Genomic DNA, 15,970 nt, shown 5'->3' with positions numbered 1-15,970 from the left:
ACACCTATGGTAAGCATACTCTGTTTTTGAAACCACAATTCTAGTTCAAACGATTTCAATGTGGAAATTTCGATGTTAATCACAAACCACACTGTGGACGGTCTCAGGAGATGAAAGACAAGGATTTGGAAACTCTACTCGCTGAGAATGCAGCCCAATCGTCTATGACGAAACAATTTAAACAACACTTGCCACTTAATTACACTTACATGCATTAGGAAAAAGAAATCCAGAAAGAAGAAAAGTTAATGTGAGTCTTACATTAACTATCTATGTGCTATTGGCAACCGACTCAAAATCTGCATCTCATTGCTTGCTCGACAGAAATAAGAAGAGTTTTTTTATAGAAAATAGTAATTAGATTAGAGAAACGGATTTATTACGATGATCCAAGTGCAAAAAAGAATGATTAAATCCAAGACAATCTTCCACTTCAATATCAGTACGTAATATTTACAAACATAAGATTCTTTTTTACATTTGGTACAACCAGAAAGGCGTGCTCTATGAGCTCAAACCGAACGAAACTATTGCGAAATTATTGCAGAGCACTATACAATCGTCAATTGTATCGTTTGAGTAAAGACATTTAAAAAAAAGGAATTGAAAAAAAAATTGAAAAAAAATCAAAAAGTCATCTTCCGCAACTAAAAACATCTTACTGGAGCTTGAGGGAGAAGCCCTATCACATCCAACATATAGTCCAGATCTTGTCCCTTTCGATTTTCACCTATTTCGGTTAATGCAGAATCTTTCCGCTGTGCGATTTAGAAATAAGGCCGAGGTACGAAAATGGGTTTTTACCGTATTTATCGAAAAATCATTCTTCAATCGAGAAATTCATTTGTCTGAAAAATGGTCTAAAATTATAACAAGCAAGGAAAAATATTTGAATCAAAAAGGATTTATATTATTTGATTAATATTCATAATCAAAATTGTTAAAAATCCAGAAATGTATCACCATCATCGCAGTCTAACGTCAGAGTCGACGTGTAGTGACAAACCAGGAATGCATAGACTTAATAAATAACTACAAAAATTTATATATACAGACAGTGTTTGCTATTATCTAAATAAAATTATATAGATGATCATCTAGAATCTAGATCAAATTTTGGCGTCATCTTATATTTATATAGATAATAAAAATATGTATTATCTATATCTGTATCTTAGATGAAAAAAAAGTGTTTCTAAATCTTTACTAAATTATCTAGAATAATGTTCAGATAATTTGGTTTAGAGTCATAGAACATAAAAATACTTAAGTAGTAGAACTTAAACAGTAAGCGATAAAAACTTATAAATAAAAGTATGAATATATTTTTATATCCTTTTTATAATGTACATTTTTTTTATAACTGTGTTTACATAAGCGGTCTTGAAAATAATATTATCTGGAAGCTACCTAGATAAATCGCCATATAATTTTATCTTTTATCTACATATATTTAAAACAAAATTATCTTCATCTTATCTAACAATTAGCAAAAATTTGATGAGCGGGATCATCTTGTTTCATATTTCAATTATATTGGAGAATTATATGTTAATGAGAATTATTTTATCATGTTGATATTAATAATATAAATAAATTCTATATACGTAAAAAAAAAAAAAATATTTTCGCTACATATTTTAGCCATTAAAATGCTCACTTTGGTTACATTAATATTTATTATAATGCACATTTTATTATTAAATAAAGGAAAGAAATGGTTAATGAGGAATGTAATAGAACTTATTAAAGACAATGTGCGGAAGCACGAAAATGTTTTATTAGTTCCTCTGCTTGTTTCAAAACGGCAATTGTCACCGGGTTTGTGCGTTTTATTATACGGGCGCTCATTAATCTCTTCCGCCAGATAACCGTTGGAATGACTGAAAACATCGGTTTATATCCGTTGAAATTTTTTACTTTTGTTCAACTAGAGCTGAGCTTCTCACACACATTCTGGAAAGTGTTCAAAATTGAAACATTGCAGTAATATTTCAAAACTGATCAATATGTAGGAAATTGTTGAAAAGTATATGTGTATGCATATATTATATATATATATATATATATATATGAGGCATTCCACGCCAAATCAATAACTTTTTTCCCCGACCATTTTTTATTTGCTTCATTTTTTAAAATGTTTTCGTATCCATTGAAAGTAGCTTCCATGAATCTTTTTAGATTTTTATCTTTATCGATTTCCGAGTTACACATTAAAAAAAAATTGATTTTAACACAATTTTCGAAAATTTCAAATATTTATAACTTGAAGAAAAATTAAAATATTGTCATTGATAAGGTGGTCATTTTTTTGTCTTTGAATGTATTTTTCGAAAAAAAATAATGATAAAATTAAAAAATTTTTTTTAATAGTGTTTTAATTTTAATTGAAATAATTTTTTTTTCCTCAATGAGACCCCTTCGATTTTTTTCAAAAAATTGTATCATTCTAAACTTAAAAACAAAATTTTTGATTTCTATAAGATGATTTTAAAATTAGCTAGATAAAGATGAGATGAAAATATGTAAATTCATCTTACAAAGAGAGATCTATTATAAATGAATAAAAAATCTGTAAAAGATATTTCTCACATAAAAGATCTTGTAGATAGAAAAACGGTAATTAATTCTTCAAGAAACGATTAATACGTTCGCATCTCGATGTTTCTTTTCTCTTTTCTCCAGGTATTCAGGTTTTTCTTTTAGTAATATCCTTAATTGCATCGAAAATTTTGTAACAACAACCTACACTGAGAGAGAAAGAGAGAGAGAGAGAGAGAGAGAGAGAGAGAGAGAGAGTGTGTGTGTGTTAAATCACCAAGAATTTATTACAATATATTCACTCTGGCATTTCAACTTCTAACTTTAATTACAGATGCAAGGTGATGGATGAAGACTGCAAGATTGCTGTTGTAGCCATTCTTTTCAATACAAGAGATATCGTATTGTTCCCTCTTGAAAAATGAAACATATACTTACAGACACTAAACATATTATTTCAAATATTACAAATTGTCGTTTCTATTTTATCTTCCAGCGGAAAGCTAATGATTTCATATCTAACGATCCAGTTCTACGCAGTCGCCACTCGGTATTAATTAAGCGATTCACGCAGCGGATATCACGCGGCGATTCATTGACGCTACGCAGCTTTCATTTTTCTTAATTATGGTACATAATCGCGCCCCGGAAAATCCGTAATAACGTTACACGCGAGTGTAATGCAACACGTGGCACGTTATAACACTCGTGTCTCTTTAGAGTCGACCGATTTGGCTACTTCCTGATGCCCGCGGGGGTGGAAAACCGAAGAATGGGCGAGAGAGGTAATTGGATTATAACCTCGCCTAGTTCTTTCCCGACCTCTCAAGTCTCTGACTGAGGAACTTAAATGACCGCATTCGGAAATGTCAGCGGAGATTTCTGTTCCAGGGCCTGTGGAGCAGATTAATCAAAAATCTTAGCTTCTTTTGCCACAGGGAGTTCGTAGCTAACTCTTTCGAGCACTTTCAAGATTCAAGAGAGGACAAAAATGATGTGCGTTCTAAAGAATATCTAATGTTTCTAATGAAACTAGCACGATTCCGGATCATCATAATTTTCATAATTATTTGCGACTTTGTTAATCAATTTTACATTAAAAGATTTTTTTCTTAGATGGTAATATACTTTGCACCAGATATATATATATATATATATATATTATAAATGTTATTAGCATTTATTATTCATATTATAATTATTTTGGGATGTTCTTCCAAATGGGGCACACCTCCGATGGGGTCCAATTTTTTCAGGTGACTTTAGGAGATCATATTAAAGTCAGCTATCAAGATCTAAACCGTGCCTTTTCAATAATTCAAAAGTTATAAACAAAAATATCACTAAAAATTATTAAAATCGATATAAGAAAATTAAACCTCAATAATCTTGACCTTGACATATGTTGTCAAGATTACTATGTTCTGACTAACATTCAAAAAGTTTTAGACGTTGCTCATTGTTTACGAAAGAGTTACGAACAAAAATGATTCATAAAAAACTGTAATTCTTAATCTTTGAAAGAAAATTCGGATAAACTTCCGAAAAGGGCATACCTCCGAATTTTTTGAAACTACGTATACTTACGTATTTTGACGTACTGATTACGAATATGATAGTGAAAATTGGCGCAACTTTCATTTTCATGGTGAAAACCATAAAAAATCGTCAAAAATTGACGTTTTTTGAATTTATTTTATCAAATACTGGAAAATTCAAAAGTATGTACAAACACAGATACGTAGTCCCGCTATACGTAGAAAACTACAAAGGCTGACAGTACTGCGTAGAAATCCCAATATATGGCCTCGCTTTGCGTGGAAAGTTGCAACCCCATGTGGAATCGTATATGGATACGACAATAAGGAGCCAGGGGCTCCGCCGGGCGGGGGAGGGGCTCCGCCTCCCCCTGCACCCCCGCCCCACTCAAAAACAAACCCAACCCAACCCATGTCCGCAGTACTGCATAGAAGTTCCAATATATGGTCTCGCTTTGCATGGAAAGTTGCAAACCCATGTGGAACCTCGCTTCGCGTGGAAAAGTGTATGCGTGGACACAGTGGGTTCCGCCCCCCTGTGGGGGGCTCCACTATAAAAAAACTAGATACATAGGTTCGGGTTGAACCTCGCTTCGCGTGGAAAGTTGCAAACCCATGTGGAACCTCGCTTCGCGTGGAAAGTGTATGCGTGGACACAGTGGGTTCCGCCCCCCTGCGGAGGGCTCCACTACCAAAAAACTAGACACATTGGTTTGGGTTGAATCTCGCTTTGCGTGGAAAGTTGTAAACCCATGTGAAACCTTGCTTCGCGTCTAAAGTTGCAAACCCATGTGGAACCTCGCTTCGCGTGGAAAAGTGTATGCTCGGACACAGTGGGTTCCGCCCCCCTGCGGGGAACATGTGAAACCTTGCTTCGCGTCCAAAGTTGCAAACACATGTTCGATTTACTAAACATAAATAAATTAATAAATAAATGGATAAATTAATTGTAATCTTGGCAATATACATATATGTCAAAGTCAAGATCATTGATTTTCTTAAATCTATTAACGATTTTAACAATTTTTAGTGATATTTTTGTTTATAACTTTTGAATTATTTAAAAGCCACGGTTTAGACCTTGATAGCTGACTTTAATATGATCTCCTGAAGTCACCTGAAAAAATTGGACCCCATCGGAGGTGTGCCCCATTTGGAAGAACAACCTTATTTTGTCATACTAATCATTATCATCGATTATTTATTAAACAATTTTTTCAAAGAATGTTGTACGTTCGCTACTCTCCACCTTCTTCATCGCTACTATTAACGGGGAAACAATAGCTTCGATTATGTATGCGCTGAGATTTTCAGGCCGCTGAAACCAAGGTAGATTATGTTATACGATCCGTGACGATGCGTCAATATTAGTTTGCCACGACATCGCTTTGTGCACAGCCACTTCCCGCGGGAAAAAGAATATAAAGGCTATTGAGTGTCCACTGTATACGCTAGACTTTACTACGTCATACACAACGTTATATCCGTATTTATCATGCGATTTTATGTGTACGTACGCTCGAATAATGCGTGTGTGTATATCGTTTGTTGTTTTGCGTGTAGTTGCATCACGCAATACACCGTTCGGTACGGATTAGGCTGTTTTAAATGTCATTGCACAATGACAACAAGCAACAGAAACAAGGAACAGAAATAAGGAATAAGAAATTATTACCCCCGATGCACAATGACGCGATGGCAACAAGAACCAACCAATGAAATGGTTGCCGCGTTCAGCAGAAGACAACTGCTGAGTTGTTGTCTTATCAACACTCTACGTTGATTTGTTGGTTTTAAAAGTAAGAGTCAATCACGTTCGACTGCTACTAAGCGGTTTGTTCTGCTGAACGCGGCCAATCAGAACTTTCAAATTTTGTCGGCTGCTTTCTAATGTATGTAGTACATGCCTGATTTAAGCAAACAAACTCAAAAATGCCAAAGTAATATATATATATTTCTGAATTCTTTTGTATTTTGGATTCTTGTTGCGAATTAAATATTAATGTGTTTTAAGGCTTTTGTTGAATAGAGTAAGTGAAGTATGCATATATATAGATTATTTTATGCAGTTGTTTTACATATGTCTCGATTGAGTAGAACATTATTATTAAATAACGTAGTATTCAAGTATCGAGGATTTATATTTTGACGAGTTGAAAAAATTTATCTGTTTTTATGAAAGTAATGAGTTTTTTAATTAAACAATATTTTTATTTATTTATCCATTTATATATATCGATAATGGTTAAATGTAGTACAAGAATATTTATCTCGTTCACACAATATCAATGCAAACAATTAAAGTAGATATACTATATAATACTCAATTTTATATATAATTCTGTATTGTATATTCTTCTTTTTCTTCTCTTCTTCCTCGAGACGACTCCGAATCAAATCAAGATAATTGAACATATTTGCAAGGTGCAAATAAAGCGTCTAGTTGCAAAACGTACATGTATGTACATACACACGTCAGACGTTTATAAATATAATTTTAAAAATCCAAACGCTGTGATTGCTTGGCAACAGGCGGCAATAGGCACAGAATTTGCAACGTGATGGAAATTCTGTGTCTATTGCCTATACGACAGTCCATTCTGTATCGATACACGGTTTCTGATATGTTGGAATTTCTTGTGTGTTCCTATTCCCTGTATTTATTTCCTCTTCCTATTGCCTGTTGCCTGGCATTGTGCAAGGACCTTAATGCATTCAACGCAAAACAGACAAGCGAACGATGCATTACGGAATGTTTGCGAAAAATATCAATATCACAGAAAAATTATAAATCCAACGAGAGATTTTAGATATAAATATTGAACTGCAGTTTTTAAATATTTTTACTTCCAAACAAACTAATCGGAAAAGTCGCTCTTTAACTTGATAATTCACGCCGAGAATTGTTCTACGATTTTTAGAAAAAAGATTTTATAAATATCAGTTTTGAGAGCAATTGATGGGATGTTTCATAACTCTTTAGAAACTTTTCCAAGTGTTTTAAGTGTCATAATTCGACAATTCTGCCAAAAAGGCCGTTGAAAAGGACGCTTATTGATCCTAGAAACATATCTCCAACTCTCCTCTTTATATTACGACAGGAAAAGATAGATATCCGTACCGCCGTACCGCCTATATATGTATGTACGCTCGCAAACTGTAGAATAGAAGATAGTTGTTCTATTTATAAAACATTTATTTTTAGTGAAAATTTAACGGATAATACATTGAATACATTCTCGAAATGATATTTCTTTTTATATATGTTTTTCTTATATATATTATATATTTTTTCCACACATTTTTTAAAAATTAAAATATGTAGACAAAATTAGGGCAAAATTTAGCTTTCCCTAAAATATCATTAAAATATGAACAACTATTCGAATATATACTACCGAATAATATATATGTATACACTTTAATTGTGTGCATTAATAATAAACGATAAATATTCTTATATTACATTTAACCATTATTAATATATAAATTGGAAATAAATAAAAATATTTTTTAATAAAAAACGCATTACTTCAAAAAAAGAGAAATTTCTTCAGCTTCGAAATATTAAATCTTCGATATCTATATGAATACTGCATTATTTAACAATAATATTCTGTTCAGTCGATATAAAATAACTATACAAAATAACCTAATCAATCATAATCTAAAAAATTGTCTTTTTTCAGACAACTGATTTCATTAATAGGAAATATTATTTCGAGAAAGAAATTAATATATATCATCATATTATTGCCATGATTTTTTATATTTTTCAAATTAAAATAAATTATTTTATTTGTCAAACAATATAAACCACCATATACAAGCGGACTATATAAACATGTGGAACGTAAAAATCCACAAAACTTTAAATTAGGAACGAATGCGAGAAGAACACGAAAAGAACAGTCCAGGAATTTGTCCAAGCATTCCTGACCTATGTCGAGAAGGCTTATAAAACTTAATATTTAAAACGTGCACGTATTTTCTGCGCGGGCAAAGAAGACGGAGAGAACATAGTAGATAATTAAAAATAGCAGAAAAATGTCTCGAATACTTGAAGGTTTCAAATAGTTTACGATATTTTTTCACAAAAAAAAACTACAATCGTATAGAAGATTTTTAGTAATAAACTCACATTGTATGTATACATATATTTATAATAAACTTAATCTATTTCAAATAGGATAGTTTGTGATTATTTTACAAAAAAACTACAATATGTATATATACAGGGTGGCTCATTATAATCTTTTCAATTTATCTCCCGAATTATTGTTATTCGAAAAAATGTTTGAAATAGAACTTAATCTATTTCAAATAGGATAGTTCGTCATTATTTTACAAAAAAAACTACAATTGTGTGAAAAACTTTTAGTAATAAATTCACATTGTATATATACATATATCTAATATATATATGAAAAACATATAGACCTATTACGTGGATCTACTCATGTTTAGCGAATAACTTAGCGGAATACAATATGACAGCTTGTTCCGTGCTTGTGATAAGATATACTATTTTATATCATACGTAGACAGGATCGATAGAGTTATAGCCTCTCGCGAAATATCCTATGTGAATAAATCTACGTTTCGGACAGTCGATTGAGCAGAAAAACACTCGCGCAAATATCGATGACATTGTTACAACTCGAGCGAGAAAAAGAAGGAAAAAGAACGTGACAGGTAAAAAATAGATTCCTATACACGTGATCGCGCATATGTCACAATAAATGCAATAAACGCAACGATAGCGTTGGAGCAGTCTTTTGCGTTTTACCAAAAGCGCAGTTAAAAGATGATTGAGACATTGAAATATGGCAAAAAAATTTAACGGTACAACTAACAACATAAATAATAATAAGAGAGAAAAAGAGATGTATTATGTATTATGTATTATTATATACTATATATATTTCAATCTGTCTCGCGTAGCAAATCTATTATTTTAGTGTCTAATCAAATAAATCTCTAGAATTAAATAAATGCTATTGAAAGAAATAAAATCTTAAAATAAATAAATCGTTGAAATCGTTGAAATCGTTGAAATAAATAATATTGTTAATAAGTATCTAATTAAAATTGCGTAAAAGTATTGCACGAATAAAAACAAATAAATTGAATAACTGATCCGATAATTCGGTCTGAGAAACATTTAGTACAATGCTTCAATTCAAAAATTGTTAACACTCTACAAATGGAAAGATTGAATGGCCTCCATAGATTTATGAAGTAAAAAACACTTAGCGTAATAAAAGAATTTCTTTAAAAAATTAAGAAATATCTTAATTATTTTTAAAATTTAAAGAGGTCTTTGTGATTTCAAGAATTTTATATTCTGTAATTATCTCGAGATTCGAGAGAATACAGAACGAAATAGAGATTCCGCTTGGATTTTCTGTTTTAATCCTGACGAGAGTATTTCATCATAATTTTTTCATGCAATTTTTTCTCGGTAATTTTTCCAATAAAAATCGATGTTTCATCGTTGAAAAAATATCGCGCGCTACATTTACTCTGATTGAGTCAATAACAAAATGTTGTAAATATAATGTATAAAATCCGATACATTCTGACAACTATACTAAACTACACTTTTTTCTCACCTTGCTGCACCCAGAGTTTACGGAAAACACGCAGCAACCGCCGCCTATGCAGTCTATTAAACATAGATAGGAATACCGCATTGCCGTGAATCGGCGCAAGGTAGTGTTAGAGGTTTGCTGCGCTCCATGCCCGGTCTCTCCCTGCACCAGGGGTTCTCCAGCAATTCAACCCCCAAACATTTCTCCACCTAATTCTCATTGTTGCATACACCGCGCTGAACTTTCAATTGAGGAAGAAAACCAATCAACTAATGACACATACGTCTCACGTGAGCCTTGTATTTAATTATTTTATTTTATTTAATCATTTAACGTTAAAATTTGCATTTTAAACAAAAAACTAACAAATTGATTTAAAAATAGGCCCATAAAATGTAGACCCACTTTTTTTCTCTAAAATTGTTTTTACAATTAATCCTCATTTTTTTCTATAGTTATATCTATAGTCTCCGTTCAATGAGAGAACGTACATCGGTCTGCGTATAGATGGGCAAAATAGGGAGAGATATCGACGGTCGAATGCTTCGGAGGGCCTGGTGCCATTTATTGCAGGCACTGATAAATTAAATAAGCAGTGAAAGGGGAGACCATGAGCGAAAACTTGCCCGAAACGGACGAATTTTCGTCCAATCCGATGCACGTTCTCTCGTTTGAACGGGGTATAGAAATGTTTTGAGATTGAGCAAACACACAAAACATACTATACTATTTCTTGAGAACCACTGAAGCACAAACGACCGTGCAGAAAGAAAGAGAGAGAGGGGGGGGGAGAGAAAGAGAAAGATTCTACGTACAGACACTATATCGGACACACTGTATAGGTATGCTGCATAATGATAATAACAAAGCTTTGCTGCGAGTCGGTGTCGAGTCGCAGCCTCGCTCTTGCCCTCGGCCTCGTTCGTTATTCTTAACGTCATCAGAACGGCCGCAGTCAAATTTATGCGTGCCCACCGTGTCTATGCACCTCGTGTCTCCTTCAGTATTTTACCCTTTACGTTACCAATTCAACTTCATTCAATTGAATTAATCTGCTATCTATTTCTCATGCTTTTCTTTTTTTCGAAAACTTTATAAGCGCGTTTTTATTTATGAATTTATATCATAAAATCTAAATTATTACGATAAATATATTATTCTAATAGAAAAGAAACAAGAAATTTTATAGTGAATTTTCATAGTAAATTTCTTGAGTTTTTTTTTAAATGTGTTTTTGCCTTTGATCAATGGACACAGCATTTTCTTTAGACCAAAAGCAAACGCTAATTGGAAAATCGCGATTATAATTAAATGATGACGCTCGTCAGCATTGTTTTTTTTTTTTTTTTTTTCATCGTGTTGATTATCGAAGTATTATGGAATGTGATTTAAATTTCCTGTCACAACTCGTGTGCATTTCGCACCTATTAGAAATTCTTACACGCACTCGCTATTATACCGGTAAATGTATGCGCGAGGACACATCATTTAAATACACCGAGCGTATCACATTCAATTCGCATTGAAGTTTATCACATTAAATCCAGAGAAGTAAATTACAATTATCGACGCTTATTTTCGCTCAAATTTTGTATCGAATGTCTCGTACATTTTCTAATGTGAGTATCACGTGAACGTATTATAAATTAGTACACAAAGCAAGAGTTGCACATCCATATAGTTAGTCTTAAATATGTATAAGGATATATATGCGCTAAAACATACCTATGCATCCAGAGATGGAGAGGTTAAGACAGAACGGTGTCAGAAAATGCAATCCCGCTCTCTTAAGCACAAGTCGCAACAGGTGCTTAGATATTGTTACACAAGATACCAGTGGTGTGAGGTCAGATTCAGAAAAGCTTCATATCGTCTCCCCCGGTCATAACCCTTTCACCTGCGATGATGGACGTAACGAGAATTTGTGACAGCCATCTTCTTACGTCAGTAAGCGGATCAGTATTCGCTTTTGAGCTGCGTTTTCCTAGCACATTTCCTTAGCACCATTGGAAAAAATTGTATTCTTATTTTAAAATTTCCCATTTATTTTTAGAATACCCTGTTTTAAAATAGGCGCCAGAAGGATCTTTTTACCTTTAGATAGGAATCATCTAAAATCTAAAGATTAGTATCAGATGATATTTGAGGCTTTCGCGGTGTACACAATATTAGAATTGGTTTTCGGGTTTGAAATCGCGTAGACTTTTTGTTTGATTCCAACGTTTCGTGAACATTTCAGCTCACTTCATCAGGCAGGAACAGCTTGATACCTGTATCTAATATTAATAATTAGTATCAGATATTCCTAATTTATAAAAATGTAGACGAAATTTTTACATTAACAAAAAAGTACATTATTTTATAGCACACAGACAAATAACAACCCTAAAGAAAATATAAAACATAGTACATATAGGTAGAACATGAGGCACGAGATCTGAGTCTTGAACTTGATTAAATCAGATTATGTTACACATTACTTATTCGTGTACATTTCTTTTCAGTCGCTTAAGTCTTCTTTTTCAAGCCGTTTATTAACTTCATCCATACTAATAAATTAAAAGCATTCAGTGCATATTATTCACAAGCACTGCATTGTAAATTGCACTATCCAATAATATATTTATTGCTACAACAACATGATCATATAACGCCAAATGAACGGTCCGCATAAAAAAAACATACTACCTTTTGTTATTAACAAAGAATGTATTCTTAGTATTATTAATGCATTTGACATTATACGAAATCGTCGGGGAACCTTTGAAATGGTTCGACAATCCTTACTCCACCATGTCAATGATTAGCTTCAATCAAATGCGATTTGGAACATTTCTTATGAATTAAGTGCTTACTTATGATTATTTAATAATAACGTTAACATAAACTTTGTTTTATTATACTTCACAACTACTTATTTTTTACTATGGATATATACAGATTTTTTTTCTTTATTTTAACGTGAGAAGCACTCCCTAGAAGTTTGTCCAAATATTTCGTAAACATCCTATATAACCATATTCATTGCTGCAACAACACGACCATATAATGCCAAATGAACGGAGCATAAAAAACATATGACCTTATTTTGTTATTAACAAAGAATATATTTTCAATTTTAGAGAATGTTTGAAAAACACTTAGGAATATCTGTCAAGAGGGTTTTTTATAATATACAGTCCTCTTACTTCGAGAGACAATTTTTCGATGCATACATCGGGCTGAGTTATATCTCAACACGCTAGAGAAAATTGCACTGTACAGTCATGTCATCTCTGAATAAGAACGGATGACAGAAGCCACTGCCGCGAAACGCTGCGCGATAAGCTTTTGCAAACACGTAAATAGGCTAAGAGATACAGTTGTTGACATCGTTGTCACAATTACGAGTGGTCGCTCGAAAAATGTGCTTTCATAATAATCACATCTGGATGAGGAGAAAAGTTTGCGCGACAGATAAAAAACATAGCCATGATAAAAATATGATACTTTATCTGATTAATAATAATAGTATTATGCGATAACAGGTATAATTTTTTTACACCGCTGATAATATAAGTAAAGACCGAAAGGTGTTTAAGATATCGGTATAACTATGCACCTTATCCTGCAGACCGATCTGTACGAGTTTGCGCTTACAGAGTTGATTATGTCCACATACGTAATAAGGCGCGCGAATAAACAGATATAAGGTATCGCAAAGTAACGCAGAGAGTAAATGAGCTTTCTCGAATATCAAGATTATATGCAAAATTAACGGTCCATAAAAATAAATTAATATCATGTACTTTTACACAGTCGTTTGCGTTTACTTATTCTTGGTATAACCTACCTATATCATCAAACATATTGATTCAATAAAGAATGTAAACTTATTATGCACAATGAACTAATAAGAATAAACATGCATGCAAAAATATATCTTGCAACAACAGAGATAATGTTTCTCGAATAAATCTACACTGTCATCATTTAGATTTTCCTCGATAAAAAAAAATAAGAACCAATAATTTTATTGCCAATAATTTTACGTTATACATTCACCGATCGTTGCCTTTAGTATTGAACCTGTCGTAACCAATGTAAATTTTCCATACACTAAAAAAATGCATGTATTATGTAAATTAAACGTTTCCACAGTTCGTAAATGTTGCCTTCATCGGAAAATAATATTGAATGAAAAAATAAATTATTATTTTGAAATTAACATTGAGCTCTCAATTCGACAAAATTCAACTCGATTGGTACTAAATCTGTACCATTTACTTCTCGGTAGAGATTGACATGAGAGGATGTACGAATGAAATTTATGGCGATGAAGAATACAGAGTACGCTGTTCTGATTAATGCCACATTCACGTGTAATTTGACGCAATTTGACGAATTTTGAGCCACAATTGCAAGAACATAGGTTTCATTTTCTTCAGTTTCATTAGTTGCTTTCGACTCGCTTTTGATCACTTTTATAAACAGCCGAACTTTCGGTTTTTCTCAACTTATTGCACACATTTTAAAGTGTTTGAAGATGCGAAGAGAATGGTAAAAATATCGTTTAGGATACAAATCTTCAGCTCTCACTGAATTTCATTAACATCCTCCATAAATGAGAATCATATCAACTTTAAATGAATACATGATGTACGATCGATCGATTCATTCATACTAATCTTATCGTGTTTACCTTGTTATGTAAGCTTGTAAGCTTGTCTTTGAAACAATGTTTACTATTCATCACGATATCTGTATGTATGATATTCAATAACAAACATTATTGTATTTCAATAATAATCGGTGTATAGTTGGTAAAGTTACAATATTGTAGCTTTTGACAAATAAAGTACAATAGTTACAGTATTGCATTAATATTCACAATTATCTTATATAAATAAAAATTTATAAATTTTTAAGTTCTCGAACACCTATAATTTTGAAAATATTAAAGATGCTAATTCTTATTGGTATATCCTATATGTATGTATGTACATACATATAGAGCACTATAAAATAAAGCGCGTATCAATTATCTTATCTCAATTTTCGATAATTTTGTAAAAGAGACACAAAAGATATCCTTCCACCCCTCTCTCTCTCTCTCTCTCTCTCTCTCTCTCTCTCTCTCTCTCTCTCTCTCTCTCTTTCTTATTTCTCACGTGTTTAAATTATCTCAATTTCGTTATACATCTATGATAATCATAGCGTCAATCTATGACATCATTTTTATTATATCTTCTCGTAATGTGTGTATCAATCGCAATAATAGAGCGATTAATAGTAACAAAACGCGGTCGTACAAATAACTCGTTCATTCCTTGCTATTATTAATCAATTGAGCGTCCCACTTATGGTTTTATTCCGACCGCGTATATATCGGGTGCTTCGAGCGAGCGAATCTCGTCAATTTCCAAAAGCATATGACAGGAACAAACATTAACATACAAACGCGCTCTTATTTAAAAATTCACGATGATCCTCCTTTTGATCACCCGGTATATGAAGCGATTCACTTTAACAAAAAAACGCTTGAGAAAATCCGCACGAATAATGTCAAGAGCACACGGAGGGAAGACAAATTCCTTCATAAGGGACTTTTGTACGAGCGACGAGTTTTAAAAAACGTCGCAGCAAAGGGAGAGAGATATTCTTCGCAATAAAATCGAGCAAAATTTATTTATTAGAAAAAATTGTAGTAAATAATCGGAGACGAACTTTCATGGATTCTAGAATCGATCATGTTCGAGCATGAAAAATCTAAAATTCTAACTTTTAAATCAGATTTGAATCCACCGAAATCTACAGTCTTGGCTTCAGCAAATCTCTGATCAATATGTGCGAGACTTATTTAACTCTGGATATATATTTGATGTTTATTTTCTCGATATATATATACAGGGTGTTTCATTTTAATTGACGCATTGAAATAAGTGGAGAAAGACACGTGGGATTGAAAAACGTTTGAGACAAAAGTTGTATGGTTCGGAGGGGGAAATAAGATGGCTATACCAGATTTTGTATTCAAAGTCATTCGAAGGTCACAGGAATGTCACCAAGAATTTTTATAATGGAAATTACTATTTTTTATCACATATTCTTCTAGCTGAGATCAGGGCGTTTTCAAAACACTGGTCATCAACCTTGCTAAGTTGAGAACATCCCAAGATATGACACTTCGAAATAATGCTCACGAATCGTCAATTGCGCGGCTCCCCTCGCCTCTCACGTGTTTTCGGCGGATAGCCATCTTATTTCCCCCTCCGAACCATACAACTTTTGTCTCAAACGTTTTTCAATCCCACG

General features: G+C 32.7%; 1 protein-coding gene across 13 annotated transcripts in view; it reads right to left on the bottom strand.

Annotated features, from left to right (window-relative positions):
• The window catches only part of LOC145933929 (uncharacterized), a 44,436-nt gene that overhangs the window by 14,164 nt on the left and 14,302 nt on the right, over window positions 1–15,970 (bottom strand). The window lies entirely within an intron of this gene.

The sequence above is a fragment of the Prenolepis imparis genome, unplaced genomic scaffold (assembly GCF_030444845.1).
Source record: "Prenolepis imparis isolate NDT839.2.m4 unplaced genomic scaffold, iyPreImpa1.0 SCAF_3, whole genome shotgun sequence".
Classification (NCBI taxonomy): Eukaryota; Metazoa; Arthropoda; class Insecta; order Hymenoptera; family Formicidae; genus Prenolepis; species Prenolepis imparis.
The sequence above is the reverse complement of the archived record's forward strand: the minus strand, read 5'-3'. Positions and strand labels throughout refer to the sequence as shown.